Consider the following 27,977-nt stretch of genomic DNA (forward strand, 5'->3'; position numbering starts at 1 on the left):
TAATCAAACAAAGAAAACCATCAAAACAAATATCACTATGTTTGCAATAAAGCCCACTAGAACAGGCTACAGTAAAAGGAGGTTTTTGGCCAGGCAGTTTGCTTGCCTGTGTATTTAGAGGATTTACTCAGGTGCAAGAGGAATGGGAATAAATTGATGTGGGGACAGGGATGTATTTTTTAAGTTCTGTAAGTAATTCATATAACTTCAGCGGAGGAGCTTGGTTTCTGTGTCATGCCCTTTCCAGAGCAGCTGCATCAGACTGCCACCACCATCATTTTCCAACTTTGCAAAGAGAAATATATGGGTACCATAATATGGGTACGCACTCAGGCTCCCCTCCAAGCTCACAGCTGGGGGTATCAGAGGCAGAAGGTATCTTTGGGTACACTCCAGCTGCCATTCCTTGGGAAATCAGCCTATCTACTGCAAACTTCCCAGTTCTGATCTCTGTTAGCCCAGACATCTCTGTGCTGCTCCCTGTTTTGTGAGCCAAACATGTCCAAGGGATGGGAGGTGAAGAGAGAATGATTTTTCACTGTCTCTTTAATGCAAAATCTGGGAACATCGAGTTAAATTAGTAGGTGATATGCTGAAAACAAAATAAGATATACAGCTTCATACAGGAGAACTATGGGACTATTTGAGTGAAGATTTTATGGATGCTGAAAGTTTTCATGAGTTTTTAAAAAAATGACTAGGCAAGTTTGTGGAAGAAAATTCCAGTTGGAGCTAGAAACCACAAAGATCTCCCTGGACTGTAGATTGCTGGAGGCTGCTAGAGAAATAGCACTGTATGATTGACCTATTCCTGTACATTTCCTAAAGCATCCTCTGTTGGTCACTACTGGAGACAGAATACTTGGCTTGTGCTCTGGACCCAGCCTGGTCACTCCTTTATTTATACTGGTGTAACAGCACATGAGGGAGGAAAGATCTGTTCCACTGAGGATTTTGGTTTTTTTTCTATTTTATGAAAAGAGGCTCCTTTGAAGACTGAGTCTCATCAGGAATTGGTAGTGGGACTCTGGGATAGCAAGTCAAGGGTCCAGTGACTGTATGAGCAGGACACATCCCCAAAACAGCCAGTAGGGCTTTATTAATAGGCAGCACTGTCAGGTAGTTTGGGTGGAAAAACATTTCTGCTATCAGCTCCAAAGGCTTAGCCTGGCAGAGAGAGTGACTGCAGATTGTGAGTGTCTGTTTCCTTTTCTTTGTTTCCTTGTTGTCTTTTTTAAACAATCTGCCAATTCATCATTAAGAAATTAAATATTTTATAGCTGCTCTGATGCTGATGACAGGTGCCAGATTGATTGGTTCTGGCAGAGGAAATTTGCTGCTCTTTTCTTCCCTTTGCAGCAATAAGTTATGTGCACAGGGGTAGAAAGAGGGAAGAGATGAAGTCTCCAAGCTGTCCAGATCTGACCCAATAAAGAGTTTAAAAATAGGTACAATCTGGAAACATTTTGGTGCCAACAACAACAACAAAAAAAGCCCAGCTAGAGTGTCTGCGTTTGCTAGTCCTTTATGCAGCAGGTGGAAGGGGAGAGTCCTTGGCATGGCTAGCAGAGATATCAAGGTTGCCCTGACTTACAGAACCCCCAGGGCAGTGCTGCTTCAAACCAAAGGAATAATCACGTAACTGAGCCACTAGCCTTAGCACCAGAGACCTGGCACATCAGGGAGGCATCAGCTGCCGTGACCCAGAAGACCTCCCCTTCCCACGTGCAACCTGCCTGCTCTCCCCTTAGCCCCATCCTGACCAGCCCCCATCTCACATCCTGGGAGCAAGGGGATTTGGGAAGTCTGTGACCATCTCTGATCGCCTGCGCCTCCTCCTTCTCCACTGCCTTCCCCATAAGCCAAGTTCCCCCGGGGCAACCTGGTTTATGCAGCACTCGGCTGAGGAGACAGACGAGACACGTTCCCAGAGATGACACTAACAAGATTTACTACGTGACTAAGGCTTGCAATCGGTGGTGATAACTAGAGAATTACCCTGATAAATATTTGATATGATTTGGAGAGTAATAATAGATTTTTCTTGCCCACGATTTCCATCAGAAAGAAGCGAGGGGAAGGAGCTGCTGAAAAGGGGAACGGGACTGTGGCATCTGTCTTTCTGGCCGAGGTTACCTGTCTTCTGCAAGAGATCAGTGGGGAGTAGGGCAGGGGGGAGCGTGGAAGGGCAGAAGGTGACAGAGCATCCCTCAGCCCCACCGCATGCAAGCTGTGAGAGGCTTGAGTGTGAGACACGTGGATGATGGTGGGGGAAGGAGGACAGAAAAAGAGGTCAGAGAAAGAAGATAGGATGTAAAGATCCTGGGCAGCAATGGAAAAAAAGGCTGGGCTGACGATGGGGAGGGAGGGCTGGGATGCACACAGTTTCCTCCTTGCTGTTGGACATGAAAAGACACAAGAGCTGGCTGCTGCTGCAAAGGCAGTGTCCTTTTGCAAACCATCTCAGGATGCACATCCACAGGCAGGTGTAGGCAGGCTGCCTGTATCTCCACCAGCCACTGCTGGGCCAGGGGGAGGGCTTGTGCCTGTGTTATTAACCCTGCTCCCAGCCTACAGGGCAGAAACCTGCTTGTAAGCTGAACCTTTCCTTTGATGAGAGCACCCCAACACTCCTAAATCCCAACAGGACTTCAATTGATCAGAACGAAAATATGTTAGTAACATGTAGTGGAGAGCAGCAAACATCTCTGTCAGAGGTCAGAGCACCCAGAGACACACAACATGACCCTGAGGACTGTGAAAGCAAATCTTCTCCTCTCCCACTGGTGCAGGACAGTCTCAGAGACCCCTCAGTACTTCCTATCATTTGGTGCCTTCATTTCTTTCCAGTGCTTCATCCTCCTGATCTAGCCAGCCCCTTTGGAGCAGAGGCTTGACAATACCTGGCACAGCTGTGCCCGAGTCCTCCATTTCCAACAGGACATAAATCAGTATTCCTGGTTTCCAGAGAAGCTGTTGCTAGTGGAAGCAGCAGAAACTCTCTGCCTCCGGAACAGAGGGCCTCCTTTTGCTTTGGTGCTCAATTTGGGGCCTCTGACAGTAAGTGTTCATCTCATTCTTTATTCCCGTCCTTATTTTCCACTCAAGTCATTATTCAGGCTGCATTCAGTGGCATTGGCTGAAGGAGATTTTAAGCTAATGCAGAGAAAGCAAGTGAGAACAAAGATCATAGCAAGGAAAGTGGTACTTTGGCATGTTCACATAACAGCTACTCCGTCAGGTGGAACATGACATTTATTGTAGGAATCTCTTCATAAACCCTAATACACAGTCAATTATATACTCTTAAGATTTTTGTTCCATGTCATTCATCTAAAGAAGTGTCAGATGGAGAAAGGCAATAATCCACAGAGACCCCAATTCATTTTATCCATACTCTCAGGAATATTTATTAATAGCAGAGCTGTCAGTTAATTGCACGTGTCCTGTTACAGGAGATCAATCACATGCAGAGGAGCTCAAAACCAGCTTAGTGTCATTTTACACAGAACTGTTTAGTCAGGGCTGCATTTGTGTCCTTCCTGGACTCAAACAATATTTGCGAGGGTTAAGGTTTGCCTTGGGTGAACTGTCCTGGAAACATTGCTTCCCTCCCTGAGCACGCTGCTAACTCTGGTCTGTCTGCAGCAGCCAGTGGTAAACCTTTGGGTTGTGGTGTAGACACAATCCGAGGGGCCAGAGCTCGCAATATTGATATGCGCAGCCTTGATGTTAGCCATATTAAAGGGTAACAAGAAGAAAAGACCAAAGGGCTTTTCCTCTGCAAGAGGCTGTGGACAATCTAGTTGTCTCTTTCTCAAGCCAGAGGGAAGAGGAGAAAAGGGAATGTGCAGCACATAACAAACAAAACTAACTGCTCAGCTATTGATAAATCACCCATCTTTTATTTAGGAACACATAAAGTTCCTAGGCAGGGACAGGGATCTTGTTGCATGTTTTCATTACGCCCAGTAATATTCATGGGCTCTTGAAATGAACAACAACTTCCATCATCACATCGTAAAGGTTAATCTCCCCTTCCAGCAATCATCTTCATAAGAATGACGAGTTTAATTTTAAGGGGTAGATCCTAGACAATAAAGCTACAACTTACACTACTGGGATGAAGGCAGACTCAGACACACAAGGCTGTCTCCGATGATGGATTCATTCAAATCCAGAGAGCTGGAGTTGAAAGAAAAATTCAATAAAGCCTGCTTGATTTTTTTCCTTTTCTGCCCATTAACTTGTCACCAGATGCCTTAATTAGATATTGTTATTAACAAGAATGTAACACAGAAATTAAACTTACTCCACGCTTTATCTCATTTGGCCAGTAAGGCAATTTTCCCCAACTGTGTGCTTTTGAGGGCGTTGGATCTGCTTTGTCTGTTCTCTTCATCTCTGGAACAGCTCCAGATCTGGGCCCAATTCAGCTGTGTGTTTGGGCCTGAACCTCTCTCTAAACATGTGGGGTAGTGAGATAGGCATTTCACTGGGTTCAGACAGTTAGCAAAGACTTTTGTGTCTCATCCTGAAACCAAGACATCCAAAATTACACCTAAAATGTGCGCAAATGTGTGTGGGTTTGGGAGACTTTTATGTTCTGCCACTTAAATAGACTTCTAGAAAGGCTGCCAGCTGCCCTCCTGCCCTGGCCTTTCTCCACAGAGCCACTTCCATCTGTCCATGCTTTGAAAAGGTCGTGGTGCCATTGCCCAGAAGTGCTGGGCATTGACCTTTTCTGGAAGGAACAAATACTGACACTCAGAGGTTCACCGTCAACCTGCCAAAGTGGTGATCCCAGAGGAAGGGAGGGGGCTCAGCACAGATGGGGAAATTAAGCCTGACACTCTACATACGTGTCTGAAAGAGGACTTGGTCCTTAGCAGAGGTGTCTTCCCCATATAGACCCTCTCTAAGGAGGTGTCCTGAGCTGGCAGGGCCAGGAGGGGTGATACAAGTCACTGAGCTGTGTGCTGGCCGGGGACACCTCGGGCAGGGCAGGGGAAGGATGCTCCTGTCATTCAGACACTGCGCTTGGATAGCCTGACTCTCACATCATGTTGAATAAAGTATTACATGCTAAAAACTCCTGAATACTTTTTACAGCTGTAAACCTTGACTTTGGGCCCATTGCTTTCAATCCCTGCGCCTCAGTTTCCTGCTCTGACAATCAGGGATTATGGCATTTCTTAGGGTGGATGGCAAGAGTGGATTGAGGAGAGGTAGCACAGGAGCACAGGTGTCACTTGCTGCCCTAACTGCTCATCTCCATCCCCTCTGAGGCTAAATCATCATCCCCCAGGCCAAATCCTGAACACCAGCCTCCCTCCTGTGCTGTGTGTGTAAAGAACTTGGGTCTGAAGAGCCAGGATCTGCACAGAAGGAAAATAACAATGACAACTATAGTTTAGCCAAGTTCCTAACATACATCATGTACATCAAACGGACAAGCTGCTTCAGCACGCATGTAATAGCGATGGTACAGACGGACAGGTAGAGCCCATGTCCACAGCACAATGCAGTCGCCCACTCTACTGCAGACTGGTGTGTTGGCATTTTTTAAGAGGCAACAAGTCACTGACAACCCTGAATGCACAGCTCCTGCTTCTTCCTTCCCTAGGGCCCTGCAGATTCCCCAATGTCTGGCTACTGCTAATGCAAAAATCACACTAGGGGACAAAACTTTATAAAAAAAAATCTGAAACATGAAGAATGCCAACTTCTACATGAAATTATAACATGTGCTGCTGGTCCAAAGCTGAGCAGAAACCCTGCCAGATCACCAAAGCCTTCCCCTCTCTCCCTCCCACCCCCTTCCAAGGGTGTAACACCTTGATTGCTCAAATCTGACTGTTTCCCAATCTTCATTCATCTCACATTGACCTCCCAGCATGGCAGGCAGCAATAATCAAAGCTGCGACACGTGTGATAGCCCCGTGCCAGACAAGGCATTAATGGTTCCTTTAAATTTAAGCCCAGTTCATACCCACCCAGTAAATAGCCTTCTCAGCAAGGTCCTCAAATCTATAGCTGGTTCATCAGAAAGCACTTGTCCTAGTTTCACAAAAGGCCTGAAAATGAGGCAAATATAAAGCAAAAGAAAAAAAAAAAAAGTGCTGGTTAAAATGAGTCTAATGCAGGAGCAACAGACAGGAGGGAAAACATGCTCGGCACAAATTGTATCAGCAAACCTGATTCCAAATGGCAGCTTAACATCTTTAGGCATCCTTAGTCAGCAAAATGGAGATGTGTATGTCTAATACATTGATGTAAGCTAGGAAGAAAGAAATGCTAACCAAAGGAGTAAAAATATGATAGTGCAGGATAGCAAGCAGGACCAAGAGCCTGGTCAGATAGCTCGGGTTCTTACACCATGTTAACTCTCCTGCTGATCTGTTTTCCCTGATTTTGTTACCTGACCTGGCTGCGTTAGAGCTGAGATGTTCCCACATGGGCTGCAATCGTAACTTCAGTTTCTCACATTGATGTACTGGCTTTCTGGCAGGAGCCTGAAGGGACTGGCAGGGGCATCAGCACTGAGAAAGCTGGCCAGAGTACTGGGAAGAACTCAAGGGAGAAGTGCCCTGCCTGGGAACACTCGAGTGTCAGGGACCTCCTGGGCTGGCAAGGCCACTCCTTGTCATTGCAGGTGTGAAAGGAAAAGCTCAGACCCCAAAACTTTTCCTTTTGTCCCTGCAGCTTCCACCAGCAGGCAGGGAACCTTCTTTCCTAGTTCTCGTCTGACCATGCTCCTGCCATGGGTGCCTCAGCACCATTATGCCCTCAGCTCACAGAGCTCTTATACCTCTCTGGAGCTTCACCCGTATCAACCTGTGTTTTACTGAATTAAACATGCTCTTCGTGACTCTTCTGCTCCCCTCTCTGTGATCTGCTTTCCATTTCTAGATCAGCTTCCAGCCTTCCTCTGCATTCCTGCAAGGTTAAGCTTATCTTGACCTTAAAAACCAAGACCCACAGTCAGTGACATCATTTTTAACCTTTATTTGCTGAAATACCCCTTCTGATACATCCGAGGATATCGTTTGCCTTTCTGTGGCTGACGTCTCAGTTAGTCTGCAGCCACTTAGAGCACACAGATCTTCTCCTTGATCATTTGCTGCCCACCATCTTCCGTATTATATCTGAGGCTATTGCAAGTCCTCAGATTCATGGCCTGTCATCTCAAACTTTTTGCTTTCTGTCTCATTTCTGTTATTCTTATTCTCAAGGTCATTTAGTTCTTACAGACTTGTGTTCTCATTTTCCTCTGCATCAACAAAACTTCCAGTTCTGTGTCACTGGGGGATTTCAGCTTCAGGATTGTGCTCTCATTGCCGAGATGATACACAAGAAGAAAAGAAGATCAGTTCCAAAGGTGTTCTGTGAGAAACTCTTCTAGTAAATGCCCTCCAGAGGGTTGCACCTCACCTTACAGTTTACTAATCCTCATTTCCTCCAGCTTCAGTAATAATTTCCCACATGGCACCTATCAGATACCTTACTGAAGTCTAGATAAAGGAGATCGGCAGCATTTCCTTTGTCTAGAAAATCAAGTATCTTATCAAAACAAAGCTATCGTGTTCGTCTGACACAATCTGCATTTTGTAAACTCATGTTGCATCTTATCTCATTTCCTCTTTATCTCCAGGTATTTAATTGCTCTTTCCTTCAAAATTCACTTTGAAATCTTGAGCCAAGGTTAGACTAAGAGGCTTCTAGTTAACTGGATAACTTCTTCTCCACAACTTACTACTTCTATTCTTCTCTTCTCGCATGGCATGACCCCTACAAGCTCTTACTAATGGTCCTTTCTGCTGGACCAACACTTCAGCTTGTTGATTCTTTCTGACCTACAGCTCCGTGTTGTAGGAGCTGAGTTGTTCCAGGTGTGGTCCAGTGTTAAAGCCTGGTGGGGGGCACACTGCAGGAGAAGGGATTTGCCCAGTTAACCCTGGGATGTGGTGGACAGAGGTCTGCAGGAGAAGTATTTTGGGACCTGGGCTCTGCTGAGATCCAGCATAAAAGTGCATAGAGAGGAGGCTGGCTCTGCTGCTCATGAAAACAGGCGGCACAGGGCTTTAACGAGGTGCGACCGGGCTGTTTTGTTTGTGAGCAGCTTTTGAAATTTTAGACTTATTAGCGACGGTTGTCAAAGTGCTGCTTGCAAAGTTCCCCGCGTCGCAGGCGACTGCCAGAGCTTTAATGTTAATTGGACAGATTGTCTCTGGTTTTGAAGAGAAAGCTGTGATTAATGAAACAACTGTTAACGAGGCTGGAGGGAAGCAGACCCTTCACCCGACTTCTTTGGAGGGGAGGTAAACAACAACTTGCTCTGGCTGCCCTTAGGAAGTAGCTGATGGAGGGACCTCCTCAAGAGGAAGGCCAAAACCACGTTGCAGAGATGAATTCAGGGAATTCATGGGAGATATGAAACACCTTCCTGCCTTCAGGTGGAGGCAGGACATCCACACTCTTCTGCATGTCAGTTCCTGGGCAAATCTTCTCAGGTTTATCTGAGATTCAGACCTGACAAGGAAAAGAACACGAAATCTCTGCTCACCAACCCTCCAGCACTACCACTCCTGAATTTCAGACCTGCTTCCTGCAGATTTCTGGAGATGTCCAGAGCTTAAAACAGATGGCATCTTTGCCCTCTGATATACAGCCTTTCCTCTCATCCAGGAACACAGCCTCTTAACACATACAGGTTAAAATATTTCCTGTTGGTTTCAGAAGGGAAGCACAGAATTGTGCGTGGGATTATCCAGCTCTCCCCCAGCTTTTGTTTCAGCCTCTCTTCTGCAGAAGGAGGAGGCTGGAGTGTTTGGTGCCCGAGCCTTACTGGGGTCTTCCTGCATCTCTGTGGAGCCACCCAACCCCTTTACCAGCACGTACATCTTAATTTTGTTCTCCCTGTAGCTAGCAGCAAAACTCCAGCCTGACTTCAAGGGGACAAAGATCAGGCCTCAAATGTCTGCCTCGAGCAGTGAACTCCGAGTCCTCCCCCTTCTCGTGATGTGCTCGCACTCTGAGGTCTCCGGTCATTACTCTCCTTGCTGCCTCATTACCACAATGTGCCATTAAAGTTTCGCTCACTTGAAAATGATCTCTTATTATCTCTCCATGGAAATTGCCCCGGCAACAAGCTTTCTTCAATATCTATCAAGCCAAAGAAAGCCATTAGAGAAATTACAGTGAGCTGCACAGACGCTCACGCCCCTTCCCTGGCAGGTAGGCTCCCCTGGCACCCGGTGCCACGTCCTCACGCTGCTCTGGCTCCATCATGAGGCCAGCAGAAGAGCAGCCAGGTGTTCCTGACCACGTCCCTGTGGGGCTGGGGTGGAGGGGACCTGGAGCCCAGGCCATCTGCGGGCACCACGCGAGGCATGGCCTCTCCCCAGGGAAAGGAGGATGTGCTGGGAGCCTGCACCACGAGTGTGGTTTAATAGCTAAACAACTGGGGAACGGCCTTGACTGTGTGTACAAATGCGGGTAAAGGTTCCCAAATAAGCCTTTTTGGTTGCCTTCATTCTGGGATGTCTCCCTTGGGATGCCCAGAGAGCCTCCCCTCTGCCATCTGGATGCCCACCGTGCTGTTTGTCTGCCTGCATCGCACCAGGCTGCCTTTCCAGGCCAAGGAGAAAAGGGGCACATCAAGGGCACGATTCATTTCACCTCTGTCAGGCTTCAGCACGGGATGAATTGCACACCAGAGGTATCTGTTTCTCTCCGATGTCTACAGAAGTCAGAATAGCTCACTCTGCTGTAGGTGTCTGTGTTGCCAGGTGAAGTGAGGTCTGCATACGATATCCTGGGTTAGGGACTCTGAAGAGATGAGGAACACCAGCTGATTGCCCATTTACAAATACAACCCAGACCTGAGCAGAGGGAGGGCTTTGGCTCGTGTTATCCTAGGTATTTGACGGGGAAATATCAGGCTTCATCAGACTACTTGAAGCTGTATTTGGTATTTAAAATGTTACAAAGTCCTCTGAACTCGGATGGGGTGGCAGCAGACCAGGTCCCAGGTCCCCCTTTAATCTGTACTCCCTCCCACGACTCCAAGCCACGGTGAAGGCACATGGTTATTATTTTTATTTCTATTCCTCTCCCTTGGCAGAACAACAGTGCTGGCTTGTCTGCCACCTTCAGCAACAGTGAAAGAACAAAAAGCTCAAGGCATTTTCAGAACAACAAGCGAGAAACAAACTGCTAGAAACACTCCACAGGAGCAGGGCCCTGCTCTGCCCTCTCTATCACCAAACTCTGCAGGCTGCACTTCTGCACTTAGGGAAAGGTTTGATTTGCTGCTTGCAGCCCTGAAAATGGTGAAAGGAAAAAGAAGAAGGGCATTTCTTCCTTGCCAGTCAGAAGCCTGTCTTCAGTCAGATTTTTATAGTAGGAGCTGCGTCCTGGTACCTGCTTGCCAAGCACTGGCCAGTGTAAGTACAGTGTGTCTGCACTGCAAGGGTCACATCCTGCCTGCAGCTAAGGCATACTAGAAGGGAGGATGGCAAGAGGTTATCTGCCAGGCTAGTGACAAGAGCACTGACTCTGAGCGATCATTATGCTGGAAGCGTAGACGGATCCCCGTGGGGGTTGCATGTTGGATATCTGCTTTCTTCTAGTCAGTATTGTAGTGCCTTCTGGTGTTACACAGCCCGCCGCTGTGCACGCATTCCCTTACCTCTCTGCACGTCTCTTATCGTGAAAGTTTGTGACTGCTCGGAAATACCCAGAGCTTTCTCGTCCCTTTTGCCACCAGCTTTTGCAAATATAGGCCGCTGGGCTCTGCATTAAGCAAGGGCTGAGGCACAATTATTGGAGCAACTTGCTCCAGGGAGATATTCTGTATCCTGCTTGCTGTTTTTCCAGATCTTACCCTCACCATATCGTCACCCATGTCGGACATCCACCCTGGTACTTCCAGCTTTGCCCTGCACTGGAGCAGCTGCTCTGCTCAGAGATGGGCTCTGACTCTCAGCCGAGTTCCCCAAGGGCTATAATTACATCAGTACTGAAAAACAGCTCAGGTTCCTTGACTCCAACTTATTCCGACTGTACAGCTTGCCAAACTGCCTTGGCAAAGTGGTGTTATGGCTTAGCCCAGGGGTGGGGGGGAGAGTGTAAAAGAGAGGGAAAAAAGGGAGATTGAAAGAGAAACAAGACATCAAATAAAAGAAAAAAAATCAGTGATGCTGGTGCTGAAAAATATGGGGAGATATGGGCAAAAAGAAGGAAGCTGTGGGAATGTCTCTTGTTCATGGTCACAGCTGCTAGGGGACAGCAGGTTTCTTGATAGTGCTTCTCAAAGCCTGCCTGGTGTGTAGGTACCTAGAGAGGCTCGCTTTTGGTGCTGGAGCTGACTGCACAGAGGTGGAAGGTGGATGCAGGGCGAGTGTTGAGAAAATATGTTTGCATTTACCTTCGCAGAAGGCCTGCAGCCCCAACAAATCTCATCTTTGTGGTTTCCCTTGCCAATGCCACTAAGATGAATTCATACCAAAACGCAGAAAGGCCAATCTCACGCAGGATTTGCTGAGCACAAACCAGAAAGAGGGTTTCTGGAGGCACAAGCGGTGTTTATGGGCCTTGCTTTGGACTTCACAGCCTGCTCAGCTGTAAGGAAGAGATGTGGCCAGAGATTTTTGCTGCCTTACTTGGTCATAAAACAGCCGATTAAGTTTGAAACTCCCACGAGAGGAGTTCATTTATTTTAGCTGGACCCCATATGTGCTTCTTTCTCCAGCTGGCAGCCAGCCAGGTCTGCTGGAGCAGCCTTGGCCTTTCTTGTACCTGGAGAAGCTTGCAAGCACTCGGTTGGTTTCCACTTACACTCTGTAATGGAACTAGAAGTCAGAACTCCTGGGATCTTTTCCTGCCTGTACTTCAGCCCTGAGGTACAACTTCAAATAAATCACTTCCCTTCCCTGTGCCTGCCACCTGTGAAACATGGCTAATGATGCTCTCCTGCCTTTCAAGATCACTCCGAGAATCTCTGTAGTTGCAGGGTTATATTGTTGTAGCAACCATTCTGGACTTTCCCGATTCAAAAAAAAGATTTTCTGAGATCTGATTGTGTCGAAGGGGGGTGTTTGCTGATCTGAGGCAGAGCAGTGGCCAGAGGGGAAGAGATCAAGGGATGGGATATGAGAAGCTGGGATCAGCAAAGATTGTAGCACCCCAGGAACATGATGATGAACAAATGGAAACATCAAATTTGATTAAAATTATGTCAGGAAAAGTCTTTCCAACAGTCTTTCCAACAAAAGGATGGGGTCATTTTTTGCTTGCTGAAACCAATTGGGAGTTCTGGTTTTGATACTCTGGAGTGATGAAACAACCTGGGCTCTTGGCTTGTGAAGGTAGTCCAGCAATGTTTTCATCCCAAAGAAAACTTTATTGATTGGACCACATTAGATCATCAATATTATGATAGCAAAGGGACCTTCAAACATTCCTAAAGACATGGGCATATTGACTGGACAGTCACAGTACAACGCTACTACTTCAGGGAAGGGAAAGAAATTTGAGCTATGGGAATTGGGATTTAAATCATTTGCGTCAGGTGAAGAGCCACTGCCCATGGCTCCCAGCTGTTGAAGAAAAAGTCCAGCCAAATTTAGCCTGGATGTACTTAGACTGTACCACTGTATGTTTTGGGTCATTTCGCACTGGGGAAGATGTCAACGTTTAATTGAGATTAAAAAATTGAAGGGAAACAAAGGCTATTGAAGGCCTAAATGGGGTTTGTCTATGACCACCCCGTGTGGCCAGAATTCTCAGAGGATACTTAGCCTGGGGAGGAATGTTAATGGCAGGAGTATTTCAGAATTATAAGAAGTATAGTGAAAAGCAATTTCTTGCTCTCCTTGCCTTATCCCATAATATGAAAACTATGGTGTTATTCCATTAGATTAATGGTTAGGTAAATTTAATGCAGGTTAAAAGAAAAAGAAAAAAAAACACACACCTGGTGTCCTGTGTAGTCAGCTCATGTAATTCAGTACTGCGGGAGGTCAGAGAGTGATATGCTGGAGCCAGAGTTAAAAAAGAGCTCAGTAATTTTACAGCCATTAAGAGCATGTCATTATACGTGTGAATGGGGGAACAGAAATCTCCAACTTCAGAATGCAGAGAAAGAACAGCCTTAGGAAAGAAATTTCCCAATCTTCTCCCATCACCTTTCACAGTACCAGGGAGTTATATTAGACTGGGTTACTGCTATTACCCCTGGAATTGCCTGCTAGCAGACGCCGTAATGTATGCAGCTGTTTGCTGGTGCAGTGAGGCACAGCAATGAACATGGTCTCGTTCAGATTACTGAACAACATTATGCTTCCTCGCAGGATCTGAGAGCCCACTGTAGTGTTAGTTGACAGGATTCTGCCCGCACCCTGAAATGCAGCAGCCACTGTGTCCCCCACCAGCAGGTTTCCTCCGTCCCTGGTGGGGATCACGCCAGGAGACACAAGAAGGGAGTGAATGTGGTTTTGGTGGCACTTGGTGCTCTGCGGCTGGTATTTCATCTTCGTAGAGGCTCTTTTGCAGTTGACGTTGAAGACTGGGCCTCATGGTTTGAGACACAAGTGATGGCTATCCAGCAGGGCACTTTTCCCAGGGGTGGTCACTGCCATGTCAGACAACATTTAGTGAGCTTCCTAAAAGCAGGATGGAGGCAACTGTATTTCTGTGGAGGCAAACAGCATGAGGAGCAGCCAGAGGCCTCCACACAGGTCATTTCATCCTCTAGATGTTCACAGACCCATGAGATCAGATAAGCTTGGAAATCTGGAGGTCCCTTCGCACAGTTTCCTTTTTCCCTGGGAGAACTGTGGCGTTTGACATCCAATGCCATGCCCCTACTCTCTACACTAATAGCTCCTCACATACACGTGAGGAAGACCATCATAGAAGGGCCTCCTGAGTCCAGGAAGGATGTCATGGATGTGGCAAGCACACACTGTGATCCACTGGGACACTTCCTTAGGTGATGTACCTCCACCTCCCCTAGTTCATGGTTCATCTGTGCTCCCAGGTGCTGAGCTTCACCTTCCTCCCCAGCAGCCAAAGGGAGGCAGCTGGGTTTGTCACGTTCCTAAGGACATGGGGAAACTCAGTGCCTTTTCCACTTGCCTTTACCTTCAAAAATTGAATTAATGGGGATTTAAATTGGCATTGTTTTCTGTGTGATGTGAAGAACTGCAGAATAGATTCGTGTTTTAGTCAGGTTCTAATTTGGTGGAGAATTAAAGCCTAATAAATAAGGCACAGTATTTATCCAGCATGTTTGATTAAGACATCCTTCCTATAGCTCCAGTACAATCCTTTTTCTTTCTACAAGCTAAAGACAGTGAAACGCGGAGCATTTTGTATGCCACCAGCACACAAAACTCATGGCTCGAGTGCTCAGCTGGTGCAGACTGGCACCGAGCATTGGCTGGCAATGCAAACGCACCCGCTGATACTGCACGAGGAGGTGACAGCTGACCTTGCTCTGCTCTCATGGATCTTGGTCACATCACATCCAACTTGCATCTCCCTACAGCTTCCCCTTCTCCACACGACAACCTTTTGGCATGCTGGATGTGGGGAAAGGGGCTCACGGTACTGCAATGGAGCGCTGTTTTTTCCTCCCCTGCAGGGCTGACAACTTGCAGTGCCACCCCACTGCTCATGCACACAGGTGGATGCTTGGGATTGGACATTTGCTGGAGAGCATTTTCTGGGCTTAGGTGAGAGTTTAGCCTACGAGCTGCCCAAAAGAGTGGCAGGAGGAGCCAGCTGAGGACCTGGAGTAACAGAGCCCCTTCCTGCTTCTGGCTCCTCTCGGGCCACAAGAGGAAAGCTCAGCTCTCCGCTCCGCTCTCCTGCTGCCGGCCGTTGCACTCTTCTGCAAGCCTCACCAGTTTCCCGGGGTCCAAATGGCCTTCCTCCAGCTTAGATAATCTGTCACTGCTGAGTCTGTCAGCTGGCAGGTGATGCATGCGCACCAGCTCCGGGGTGGGCAGGGAGGGATGGCACGGACCCAGCATGCACAGAGGAGAGGGGAGGAATGAAAGCCTCAAATCTCACGATTTTCTCACCCCGTTTCCAGCAAGCTTCCCAGCCCGTTGCAGAGAGAGTAGCCCACGGGAGGCTGGTGGTTGTGCAGAAGCTTTTCCTGATACCGAATAAATCCCAAATGTTCACTGCCTCCCTGCAAAGCTCCCCTGAGCAGCACTGGCTGACACCTGCCAGGAAATGAAAAGCAAGGTGTCGGGTCAAAGCCAGCTTTTCTGGAGCGTATCTCGTGCTCTCCTAGGTGGATTTGGATAGCACTTCCTCCCAGCTCTCCGTGCCTGCCACTGCGGATGAGCAGATCTGCAGTCACAGTCCCCTTGTCAGGCTGATCCCATGAGCCGTACGTGTGCACCCCGGGGCCCCCAGCCGAACCCCATCCGTGCAGCTCGCAGGGGCTGCAGGACAGGACCTGATGGCAGGAGCCCAGCCCCAGCTGGCACAGCTTCAGCTGGGCACCATCCACCGGAGACAGGCCGTGCTAAGGCTGTTCACAACTCGTGAATCCCTGTCAGCGCCTGGGTTTCTCTGGGCTCTGCGTGGCAGCCGACACCTCACTCAGGTCTCTAGCCTCGCTGTTAAACAAAGCTCCTTATAATTAACCATCACCCAAAGCCCTGCCCCTCCACACACAGGCCACCAGGCCTTCCCCAGAGCAAGCTGTCCATTTCCAAAGATATGGGTCAAACACCAGGCAGGAGTTTCATTAAAAAAAAAAAATACAAACAATGCTAAGGCAAGTAATTATGATGATCCCTGTCGTGGAGATCAGCAGCTGGACTCACAAAAGAGTAAAGCTGATCTCTCTGTGGCAGGACAAACCTGAATTCTTGCACCCACGTCCAGTGACCTGGGATCTGAGCTACACGGCCCCACACCTGCTCCCTGGGGAGCCCAGGAGCGGTACCAGCTGTGGGCTGGGGTGAGCAGCTCCCAGTGCACCAGGCAGGAGAGCTGAAAGGCTTGACATTAAGCTGATGAACCCAGCGGCACTCAGCATCCCTGCAAGCACCACGTCGCCGAGGAAGATGGAGCGTGCCTTTGTGCAGCACACTCTAATTGCACGGAGCTGTGACAGCTCTTGAGGCACCACGTGAATTACTATGTCAGCTGGACACTTATCACCAAGAAAATAATAAACACTTAGAAACAGGGTACATCGACGCTGCGGATGGCCTTCGAAACACACTCGGTTCCCCCACCAAAGGAGCAGGTGTTTCCACTTGATGCTCTTCTTGTAAAGCCGGAGAGGCAGGATCCCGCTGCATGTTTCTGGTGACATGGAGAGTAAACAGTAATTTACCACCCACTCTGCTCTCAGCTCCTTGCTGAAGAACTGGGACCTGACATTGCCTCCCTGAGACTGACTGAAATCAGCAATGACTCTATGGCAGGGTCTGGTTGTCAGATAGATGGTCTGAGGGCTCCTTACCTTCTGTGGTGGCCCCTAAAGGACATCCCTTAGCTGCTGACAACCTTCGTGTTTGGACTGGAGGCCGGGGGTCTTTGTTGACCTACGCTGCATATTTATAGGAAATTTTAATGTGGTAATTATTGAAACAGACAAACCACATCTTCCAGTCCCATGCACCTGCTTCCCCATGCACCTGCTCTCTCTCTGATTCCACCTCTGGTGCCGTTTGTCCGTGCCTCTTCTTCAGGATTGCTTCCCAGTGGGGTCAGATGCTCAGCTGGCACGGGGAGAGCTGCCCCCTCCTGGGTGGCACACTGCCCCCCCCTCTAACTTCAGCTGGCCAGAGCTCAAGCACTTGGCATAAAACAATTGTCTCAATGTCTTCTGCGGTCACTGGAGAACAATTGGCAAGTCCCAGGGCAAATTATTGCCATAGTACAGTGGGCGTCTAGGGAAGGAGGGGTTGAATTACCACCTCATTAGGGCTATGTAAAATAGAAAGAACATGAAACTCGCCTGATTTGACTCAAAAACCTGATCTGCCCCTGGGGTAGGTTAGTAAAGCTCTTCTAAACCATGCCAACAGCACGTTTGGATTGATCAATAGCCCTGGCTCAGCTATCCTTGATATGAAGTAGTGCTCATCTACAGCAATTGCCTAAAAGCCTGGGAAAGGGAGGAGATCAAGTAATTTAGCAAGGGGACAGGGCCTTTGCATTGATTAAAAATGTAATGGGATCTTTGTGAACGCTTCAGAGTTGCCCCTGAGGTACTTCATCAGCTCCAGGCTCCAGCCGCAGTGCTGCTGGGGCTTCGCCTCTGTTCTCCAGCCCAGCAAACCAAACGTAGCCAGGGGACCTCTTTTAGGTGTTCACTGGGAGGGGGTTTGTCTCTACAGCCCCATTTCAACAAGTGGGGATGAGGGAAAATGTGAGAGAGAGAGGCACCAGAGATTAGAGAGCGTGGGGTGGGAAGAGGGGCAGGGCCAGCGTGTTTAAATCGATGGAACAATCAGTCGGAGGCTAAAGCAATTTTGAGATTAGGCCTCCTTTATGGAAAGCAGCGATCTCTTGCTGATGAAAAAGCCATCCCAGCCTATTGTTGTAATCTTACCTCTGCCCAGACAGCGTCCATGTGTCTCCTGGCTGACCCACTTCCTTCGTCTCCTCTGCTTGTTTCCTTCAAGTGCAGTTTTAGCTCCAAACCACATAAACACCTTGTTTAAATTGCTTTAATCTCCGAGTGCTCTTTCTATTGATTTGAAACAGTTAAGCTGTCAATCAGCCCTTTCTCTTCACACTGTAGACCAGGGAGGAAGATTAAAATAACAAACAAACAAGAGGCAGATGGGCAGGGAAGTTGGTCTGAATTTTGCAATGAATGCTGGCTCTTAGGAGCTTGGAAACAGGTGGAAACGAAGTCCCTCCAGATGCTGAACTCTGCAGAAAGGCTTCACTCAGCACGGAGGGCAGTGTGTGATGCTCTGCAACACCCGGCTCCTCCAGCTCCTCCGGCTCCTCCATCCAGGCACTCACACTGCTCGGGTAGGACCATGGCGTCTCTTCATGCCAAGTGCTGTGTAACCTTAGTGTTATGAAGTTTGCAGTCAGCGATGTCAAGGCAGCCAAAAATAATAATAAAATAATATAAAATTATATATATAATATGTAAAAATAAAAATAAAATATAAAAATAAAAAATAATAAAAATATAATAATAATAATAAAATATAATAATAAAAGAGGTGAAGAGATACACAGAGAGGAAAAGTAGTTTTCCCTAGGGCAAGAGACCATGCTTGAGACCAAAACGAGACTGGTTCCCTACGAGAATCGAACACCCCATCAAAAGAACTCACTAAACACATTCAGGGTGATGTTTTACAATGAGGTAATGAGGGAAGGAAGGGGTCTGCACCCTTGCAGATACACATGGCATCCGAAGCCCAGCCTGCTTGCAGCTCTGCCCCCGAAGTCTGTGCAGAAACACCATTGAGGAAGGACTTCTGAGCTGGACCACTGAAACTGCGGATGCTCTTGCAGCCAGCACATACATCCCCTGGCAAGGTCCCTTGCCTGGATGGCATCGCAGGCCATCTGCACTCAGGACAATCCTGATGGCAAGCTCGAAGCAGCAAGCTATTATTTCATCATTACAGCAAGGATAATGACAGGGCCAGAGAGGCTGATTGCTGCTGGAGGGGTGAACGGTCAAGGAACTGAGAAGGAGAATAAAGATGAGGCATGGCCCATGTGGCTTTGCAAGAGGTGTGCAGCTGGCTCATCCTTGCTCTGGTCAGAATATTGATCACTACAATGAAGCTGAGGGTCTCCAGCTAGAGTCTTCGAAATGGAAATGCACCGAACTCCAGTCCAGTACTAGTTACACACTCTGAAAAGCCATCAATTAATCACATTATGCAAAGCCAATATTAGACACAGCAGCACTCAGATGGGCTCAGTCTGCTTTGCGTGGGCTGAAGAGAAGCCCTCTGGTGAGCCACTTGCTCCTTTCCCTGGTCTTTCCCCCAAAATGACAACCCCAGGGGGAGAGGAGGGACCCAAGGGTGAGGAGAGGTGCTTGCAGCACCCAGGGCAGAGCTGCTGGTCCCATGGCTGGAGCACCAGGATTCCTGGGAAGGGTTACAGAACAAAGAGGCTTGAAATTGATTGGGTCATTCATATGAACGTTTAATATAATAATAATAATAATAAAACTCTTTGGTTTCCTTGCCCTGAAGCAGTTCAGGCAGCTGCTCGATTTCCATTTGGCCTCAAGATCCTTTTATTGATATGCTATAAAAATTTACATGCGGCGGAAAGGTTGCAGGAGAGCTTGCGGTCAGAGGGGCACACCTTTCTAGCTGCAGGGACAGAGGAGCTTTCATTTTCTTCTCCTGACTTTTGGGAGAAGGAGTGGGAATAGAGATTGGGGCAGAGGGGTCATGGAGGAACCAGCAGAGATAAAAAGAGAAAAGATCATCTTCTGCACAAAATGAAGTGACTGTACTCCAGACACCAGTCTCCTACGTTGCATTTCACTAGTCCACTCTCAAAAGGCATAAGTGTTAGACACAGAATAAGGTGAAGGTCCTGAGGAGAAATAGTAGGTGATCAGAGGAATAAAGATGGCATAATGAATTTAAATAAGGAGTAGATCTAGGGTTAGATGAACAACCGACTTTTTATTTCTGGCTATACAAATGATTCCTTTTTACGCCATCACTAATATTCTTTGTTCAAACAGGAGAGAAAGGAAAGGAAGGCACGGAAGGGACTGATGTGATTTTTGGCATGATTTGCCCATTGAGTTGTGGTCAAGTTGCTTCTGCCTAGGGGAGCTTCAGAAAATCCTGACACCTCAGAGAAAACCTTCTGGGTGCCAGCAGAAGACAAATGTACGCAGGGAGCAATGTGACATAGAGGAGGAGGATTACACGTCAGCACTCCCTTTCTGATGACAGAGCAAAGTGTCACTCCAGGAAAACGAGCAAATTTTAAGAAGGGAAAAGGGAGACTATGAAATGAGCAGATTTTTTTTTTATATAGATACGCAAAACACACAGGCTGGATTGATTTCATGTGTTTAGAGGACTTCAGTCATATGAATAAAGATCAGTTTCCCCCACTCCCCTTTCCCATTTGTTAACAGCTGGCTGACAGCGATCAGACACCACTGTGAGGGCCAGAGCACAGAGCAGAGCACCCAGGAGTGATGTTGCTGAACGAAGACTACGAGAGCAGGACAAAAAGAGGGCTGGGGAGAGGTGTCAGCTAAAATAGGGAAGGACAGCAGCAAGGCCATAGCACAATGCCTTGATTTGTGGGCTTGTTCTTCTCGTTGGGGTGGGCTGGTGTGACACCCACGCACCGAGCAACAGCTGGCAACATCTGGCACAGCTCCTCCCCTTCTTCTTCAGCTTTCAAACACTTGCTGTCCTCATCAGTTCTTCTTACTTCTCCTCCCGTTCACTTCCTGACTGCTGCAGTCTGCTTTTTTTTAATGAAGTCCCTTACTGGGGCTTCAAAGGGGGGGGTACACAGAAGTCAGGAAGAGGGGGGGAGTGGTGCCTTCCAGTCTTTCAGGTTAAAATTGCAAACACACACATATGCATACACATCGAAAAAGCAAAGCAAGAAGGGAAATCAATAGCCCTGGTCAAAACTCATTTTCAAATCTGAATGAAGCTTGTGATTAGCAGAGCCTCACAGAAGCCACTGTTTCCAGACTTGATCTCATCCTTAAATGTCACCCTTGCAGCATCACAGAAAATTGGGGATGAACAGGACTTGCAGAGGTCACCTAATCCATCCCTTTGTCAAACAGCACCGCGTGCATGAGACTCACCAGTAGCAGGAAATGCCAGCTCCCTTTTCTGGCTCAGTGCTGTGTTTGGACTAGAAAAAATGCAACGGGCAGCACCTGCTTTCTTTCCTGAAGTTACCTCACCCCCGAAGACCAGAGTGCCCAAGGATCTCCAGCACGAGCAGGACTGATTGCATACTCCAACCCACTTCATCGCTAGCTCTGCCTTTGGCTTCTTCCCCAGTGGGTTCAAGAGGGATGGGAAGAGTTGGGAGGGATGATCATGTACAAAGAGAAGTAAATTCACACAAATCCGACCTTGTCTCCAAAATTCTTCTTCTTCTTCTTCTTTTCTGTCTTTAATTGGGTGACACTTTACCACCACAGTCAATAAATAAGCGGAGATGGGGTGGGAGGGCAGAGGATCAGGCAGGGATAGACAGGGAGATGAGAGTGTGAGAGAGGGGAAATGAAGAAAATAAGCTCGGGCCACCTGAGCTGATTTCTGAAGGTGGACATAACTGGTGATTAACAAAGTCCGACTTAACTGCAATTATTCCCACCCTAGCCTGCGATGTAAATGTCAGCCTCCTGCAGCCAGGAGAGGACCACTAATGGCTGCAGCAAAGCGAGGAGGGGCAATGAACTTCCAAATGAGCTTGACATTTTCTTAACCTGCAGCAAACGGAAGCTGCAAAAGGCCAGGGAAGGAACCCATCGGAGTGACTGAGAGGGCTATAAACGAAGAGCAAGACCTTGCTTAAACACTGCCATTTGTAATGGGCTGTCGAGCTGTGACAGAGGGTGAGCTGTGGGAGTTTGCATTGGGAGGGGGTGCCAAGAGGGTGGGTGGAGGAGCAGATGTGTTCACACTCCCTTTTGGCAAAGAGGATAATAACATTTGCCTTCTTTAAAGGGAATACTGATGAAGAGTTAGTAAGCCTGGGCTGCTTTCCATACACTCAGTTTTCTCTAAGGACTTCTCAAATGGGAGAGTTGGAGAAGGACCTGCAAACTAAAAAAAAAAAAAAAAAAAAAAGTAGCTACACAGTAGGAATGATTCCATGATTCCCTTGCTTGCAAAACTTAGAATTCCAAAGGAATTTTCCATCTTCCTCAGAGCAAAAATGAAATTTCAAAATTTCAATGGCTGAAGAGCCCAAGAAACATGCTCCTTCAGATGAGCCAATATAATGGTAATTAGCACAGCCACCTAAGACATGGAAAACACAGATACAAGCCTTTGCCTCAACCTCCTTCAGAGCAAGGCTGGTGTAAATCAGGGAGTCTGTACTCTCCTGGTGGCAGCCCCATGCATCTCAGCACCATGACTCAGTTTTGCATCTCCCTGCCCGTTAGGCTTCTCCCAGTTGGGAACTCATCTAACCTGGCTTATTTGCCCCAGAAAGAATTGATGTCAATCCTTGAGTATTTTCCAATTAGAACCCACTTCAGGGAAATGAGAGCATAACAAAAGGTCTGCGGTGTTGTCTCAGACCAAAGGATCCTTGACCATGGCCTTGGACAGCTGCAAAGCTTTAGAGAGGATGTAGGACCAGAACACACAAAGCATTGCCCTTTCCATTGACAAGTTTCCAGAAGTTACATCTCTTACTAAATACAGTCTGTAACCCTAGAAGAATACTTGGATTTGAGGTGTACCTCAACTTACTAAGTCTCCAGGAAGACCAAAGCACTGGAACTTTCCTTGAACCTACGCAGCCACCACATTATTCTTGCTGCATGTAGGCGCATGCACGGTTTTGAAAAAGATGCTTATTACAGTTCAATGGAGAAGGATAGACCATATTTTATCACAGATCCACTTGCAAGGTTCATTATTGATTTTAAGGTACCTGTGCCAAGAGGCGACACTGGGCACAGTTTTTTAAAGAGAAGGAAGAAGATTAAATATACTCAATCCTTGTCACCTTAGCAAACATTTATCCATCTGGTTCTGTGCGATGAGAAGTCTCTATTCCAAAGAAGGAATTAAATTTTAATAGGACAGAAACTTGTTTGTAGGCTGTCACGGCCCAGGATTAGAACAGACTATAGCGCTACAGGGAAACACCAGAGGCCGCTGATACAAGAAAAACAGAAGATGATAACTTTGCTTCAAACGACTCAGAGTAGGGAAGAAGGTGATGCAGGACAGGACTAACGTGGAGCTACCTAGCCACTGACCACAGAGAAATTCCTGCTCAGAAAGGAGGCAGGGCAGCTCCCAGCATTGCCCTGGCTGTAGCCACTGCTCACAAATACAATGCCAAAGTCACAGTGAAGGCCAGCAAATCCCTGTAAGGACAGCAGGGTTCCTCACGGGTGTGTGCTCACGGCCCAGGAGGAATCAGTCTGCAGGTCTGTATTTGCAAGTAAACCTCTTCCCATCTTTCTGGATGGGCTTTGCTCCAGTTGGGGAATGCTTAATCCTTCTGGGCAATGCCGGCCAAGCTCAACGCTACTGAGAAGTTTAATCAACCTCTCACTTGGGCTGGGAAAGCTACACTGCAAGTGGAAGTTTTGCTGGGCTCTTCAGGTCTTCTGGAGCAGCGTGAAGCAGGTGGTATAACGTGCCTTAATGAACTGCACCAGTGCAGGGTGGTGGATGGCTGGGGCAACTGGCACCTTCTTGTGCTCGGTACCATGGAGCAGACACAGCAGAGGTTGGTGCTCCCCCCCTGTCACCGCATACACCGAGGTTCTCTCCGTGCTCCAGCAAAGAACTCACTTTGCCTTCTGCCCTTTAGTGGCCTCCACAGCTTCTTACTTCCAGTCATTACCAGCCACGGTCTGGATTTAATGAGGCCAGAGTTCACTGGATGAAATAAATGCAGGTCCCCGAACCCTCTAAACCAAAGCTAATGAAAAATATATGCTCCCTCACTCCTGCTCTCATTTTCACATCCTGCAAATTATCTGTGCTAATGCACGCAACTCTCTGCTCCTCCGCGGCTTCAGATGCTGAACTTTGAGTCTTTGTCACATCAGCCGGCACCAAGTAATTCCGTACAGAAGTCTGACATTTCCAGTTGAAAAAAATAAATTGATTAAAATTCAACAGGCATGTAGTGTTCAGCTTTTAAAGGTCGGCAAATCTAAGGAACTATCAACTGTAAAATAATTCAGCATTTAGAGGGGAGGGGCAGCTGGGTGAGTCTTGGGAAGAGGGAGGGAGCAAAGAATGTTAGGATCATTTACTGCCTGTATTTCACTTGTCAAGAACATAATTACAGGCAATTTAATTATCGCACAGTGGAACGGGTCCATCCTTGTGAGCGTCATGGCCAGCTCCTAATTTGTGGTGCAGTGCAGGCATGGGAAGGGATCTCTGACAGTGACTGGAGAGTTCTTGTGGGTGTGTGTCCACAAGGACCTTGGAGAATGAAGACAAGTGATGCTGTTTCTGGGCTGCTCCTTATGATGGAGACTGGGTCAGGCTCACCTGAAGAAGACTTTCTGCTACCCAGTGGAAGGAAGAAAGACCAGACTGGTGCAATCATGGCAGAAAAACCCTGCTGAGGCACTTGCTTTCACGTGGGGATTAGGAGTCTGTCCAGGCACAGGCCATACCTCTAGCACACTGCTGCCTGGTCTTGCACATGTCCCGTGACTTCTCTGTTACGGGAGGCTCTGAATCTGGAAGCTAAGATGGATGTGCACAGCCCCATGAGGGAACTGCAGAGACGAGCAATGATCCCAGAGGAAACAAGGTCAGGGTTTCAAGAGCTGCCACGTCCATTTCACTTCAGTGGACGTCTGCCCATATCCTGAAGTTCTTCAAATTTCACCACCTGGATTTTGATTTTTGAGGTTTGTACTACCTGGTTTTAAGTAAGATCAGGTTAGACAAACGGGAAGCAAAGCCCCTTCGCACCAACCTTGATGGTCCACCAATACTCACACGAACAAGAAACCTGGACACAGACAGAAGTCTCCACTTGAGCCTCTTTAATTAGGTTCCAAGTTACTAATTAGGTCCCTCTCCCTTCCCTCGATAGCACTGTGCAGGTATAAATCATGTTATCTAAAGCATCACCTCTCCTCTTCCCTCTCCATTATAGAAATGTCCCAATAAAGTCTTGGTTCCTCACACCCTCCTGTGCATGGACTTGAGAGTGGCTCTTTCCAGCCTGGAACACATTTGGTTTCACTATGTTGAAGCTAAGAAATACATCCCGTGGGAGACATCTGGGCCTTAGTGGCAGAAAGAGGCAGAGGATGGGTTGGAGCCCGCTTCTGATAGGGGTTTGAGGCAGTGGCCTGTGGGCAGAGGGCACTGGGCCTCCTGCTGGCTTTCTGGTCGATACTTCAGCAGAAATGGTTTCCTTTCCCAAGGACGTGCTCACAGCCTGTTGTACAATCCAACTGTGACCCCTACAGGTCTCTGGAAGGAGAATGCTGATCCTCAGAGACAGGCAGAGGGAGAGAGAGCGAGCAAGGGATCTCCTTGGTCCTTGCCGCTCAGTGCCCTTGGATATCAGGGCACACTTGATATGCCTGTGATTTGTTATTCCTTGTAATATCAAATTCTCCCCTCGCTCACACAGTTGCCATGCCATTGATTTTAGTGGGAACAAGAGCACTGTGACTGAGGGGAAAAGCAGGGTGCGTGAAGCTGGTGGTGAATTGAGCTCTCCAGACCAGAGAGCACCAGGAAGACTCAGCTCCGGGGAGCAGACCGACACATCAAAGGAGAGCAGGACGGCTCCTGCCGCAAGGTGGCTGTAGGAAACTTCTCCAGGCGAAGTTGTGGCTGAATAACAGGCCAAAACAACCTTAAAAATTTATAATGAGGGGAAAGAGAAAGAGGAGGGCCAGGAGGCACACTGCTTTTTATCTGTTCTTCACCCACATGCTGCTGGGTGTCAGTCTGGAGGAGAAGCAAAGGACAGAGAATGCTGTGCCTTCTTCATTTAAAGCATTCCCAGCCTAGCCTTGCTAGCTCAGATTCACCCTTCAGCCTCTGCCTTGCCTGGTCTCTATAGGAATACACTAAAGCACAACACTGTAAGCCCCTGCTAAGGGAGCTTTGATCTCACTGGCGCTTAGAAGAACTCTTCACCAGAAGAGTGCCCCTGCCCTTTTCACCCTGCCCAGGGAGTCCCCTTTTGCAAGCTGTGGGACCCCAAGGTGCCCACACCACCTCCACCCGTTGTGTTAGCCCAGTAGAGGGACTCAGCTCCTCCATCTCCCTATGAGACCTGGACCTCCTCCACTTGACTTCCCTTCTCCAGCACCACAAGCAGACAGACGCAGTCTACAGTGCAGTACATTCTTACCCGGGTTCACGATGGATCGAGCCCACCACAAGTATCAGCACACCATCAAGCTGCACGGTTGTCTTCCCATAGGGATAAGAAGCTTCAGATCCTAACCCTGCTGGTAGGAAACATTATGGCCTGAAATATATGTCAGGGAAAGAAGGGGTCCCCCTGCAACCCCACATCCCATCAGTGCTGAGCTTTCAAAGCCTGGACCTGGGGAAGGTGGGCACCATGTCTGCCCGCTGAGCAGGGCTTGCTGACAGCAATGCCCAGGGCTTAGCCACAAACCAACAGCAGCCAGCCTAGCTGTTCTGCCTCCTTCCCCCTCCCACCGCCGCACAGCAGCCAAAAAGCACCATGTTGATTATTCAAGAGTGGACTCTTAACAGCTCTAATCAGCTGCTAATCCAATAACACACTCAGCTGAGCCGCACTCTCCGCTCCCAGGTCCCGGCCGCCGAGAGAACATTTACAGCTGCGTGGCATCGATAATCACTGCCCAGCGGCCAGGAGGAAAGCTCCGCAAATGACTCCCTGCTGGCTGCCGCCTCCTGCTCCTGAGCCAGGTGGACCTTTCCTCCCTGCCTTGCCCCTGGCCCCTCTCTGCCCCCCAGGAGGGCAGATTGCTGCACGCCTGGCTGCTGGTGGGCGCCTGTCTTTTGCTTTGCAGGCAGCTGTGAGAGAGCCCAGCCCCTGGGATCCTCAGGAAAATAAGCTGTGTCTTCTCTTGAGCTACCCCCCCTGGCAAAAATGCTTTAAATGTGATAAATAAAAGAGGAAGCATCAAATCCATCATTTTGAGGGCATTTGAAATGCAAGATGCCAGGGACCAGCCAGCACAGCCTCAGGCCCTTTCAGTTCTCCAACACTTCAGTGCAAGCTGTGAGCGTTCAGCTCGGGTGGCCTGGAGGCAGCACGCAGGGGGAGAGAGGCAGTAAATGCAGAAACATCCCTTTGTCCGCACTGGCCCAGCTTCCCATCTCCAAACTCTTCCCCAGGCAAGCAGAAAAATGTTCACACCTCCTTCTCACTGCCTTCTCAGCTTGATTCCTCAAATACAGGGGCTGGCAGCATCTCCTGGAATGCCCTTGTCTCCCCTTGCAGTCTCCCACCTCACCAAACACCCCTAAGGGGCTGTGCTCAGCCCCTTCCTGCCCCGTACGGGCTGTGCCTGGCCCTGCCTCCCTCTGCCTCATTAATCAATATCCCTCATTAGCCATGTGATTACAGATGACTGCTTGTTTTCCTCCGGGTGCACCCTAGGAGGGAAAAAGTGTGGAGAGCTGTTTCTGGGCTTAAAAAGAGCCTTCCCATGATGAGATGAAGCCAATTTACCCTCGCATTGAAATTAAAAGCTGCAGCTGTGTGTGCAGGGGCTTGTGTGGTCAGGGCATGCCGCTCTTCATTTCCTGGTGGACTTACTAGAGTAAGTAAGAAAGGGTGTGAAGAAAGCTGTATCCCTGCTGTAACTCTTCTTTGGGTTCACAAAGAAAACAAATAAAATGGAAAGCTAGAGAAAGAGATCTGCGTGGGGTGTTTTTTCATCAGCAGCTCTCACAGCGCCTGAATGCCTCCAAATGGTTATTTTTCATGAGCACCCCCATGGAGCAGGCAAATGCATGGCTCCTGGTAATATTAGGATGCTTGGGTCTAATAGAGCAGGGTTGTTGTTTGCTGTTGTTTGCTCCCAGCCACCCGCTCCCGCTCCCCTTTCCTGCAGACCCCTGGAGCTGCAGCAGGGGGACCTGCGCTCTGCACCCAGCGCAGGTTGCGGCGCCTCTCTCCTGTTTCCACAGGTCTCTCCCACCTCCAGCATCCCCTCGCTCCCTGCAATCTTTTTCCTAGGATGGGTCCTAGCAGCAGCTTTTTCTCTCCTGGTTGAGAAAAAGGCTGTCTCCTCCAGCTCAGAGCTCTGTACTGAGCTA

The 27,977-nt window shown here is 48.3% G+C and overlaps 1 long non-coding RNA gene across 2 annotated transcripts; it reads right to left on the reverse strand.

Moving 5' to 3' along the window:
• Positions 1-23,769: 23,769 nt before the first annotated feature.
• On the reverse strand, positions 23,770-27,330 carry LOC106037160 (uncharacterized). Of its 2 annotated transcripts, none has more exons than XR_001207838.3 (3): positions 27,073-27,330; positions 26,068-26,164; positions 23,770-25,658 (listed from the first exon to the last, which is right to left on the reverse strand). It is a non-coding gene; the product is annotated as an uncharacterized lncRNA (long non-coding RNA). The 2 variants fall into 2 exon arrangements; XR_001207837.3 differs by lacking the exon at positions 27,073-27,330 and adding an exon at positions 26,266-27,044.
• Positions 27,331-27,977: the final 647 nt, after the last annotated feature.

Source organism: Anser cygnoides, chromosome 20 (assembly GCF_040182565.1).
Source record: "Anser cygnoides isolate HZ-2024a breed goose chromosome 20, Taihu_goose_T2T_genome, whole genome shotgun sequence".
Classification (NCBI taxonomy): Eukaryota; Metazoa; Chordata; class Aves; order Anseriformes; family Anatidae; genus Anser; species Anser cygnoides.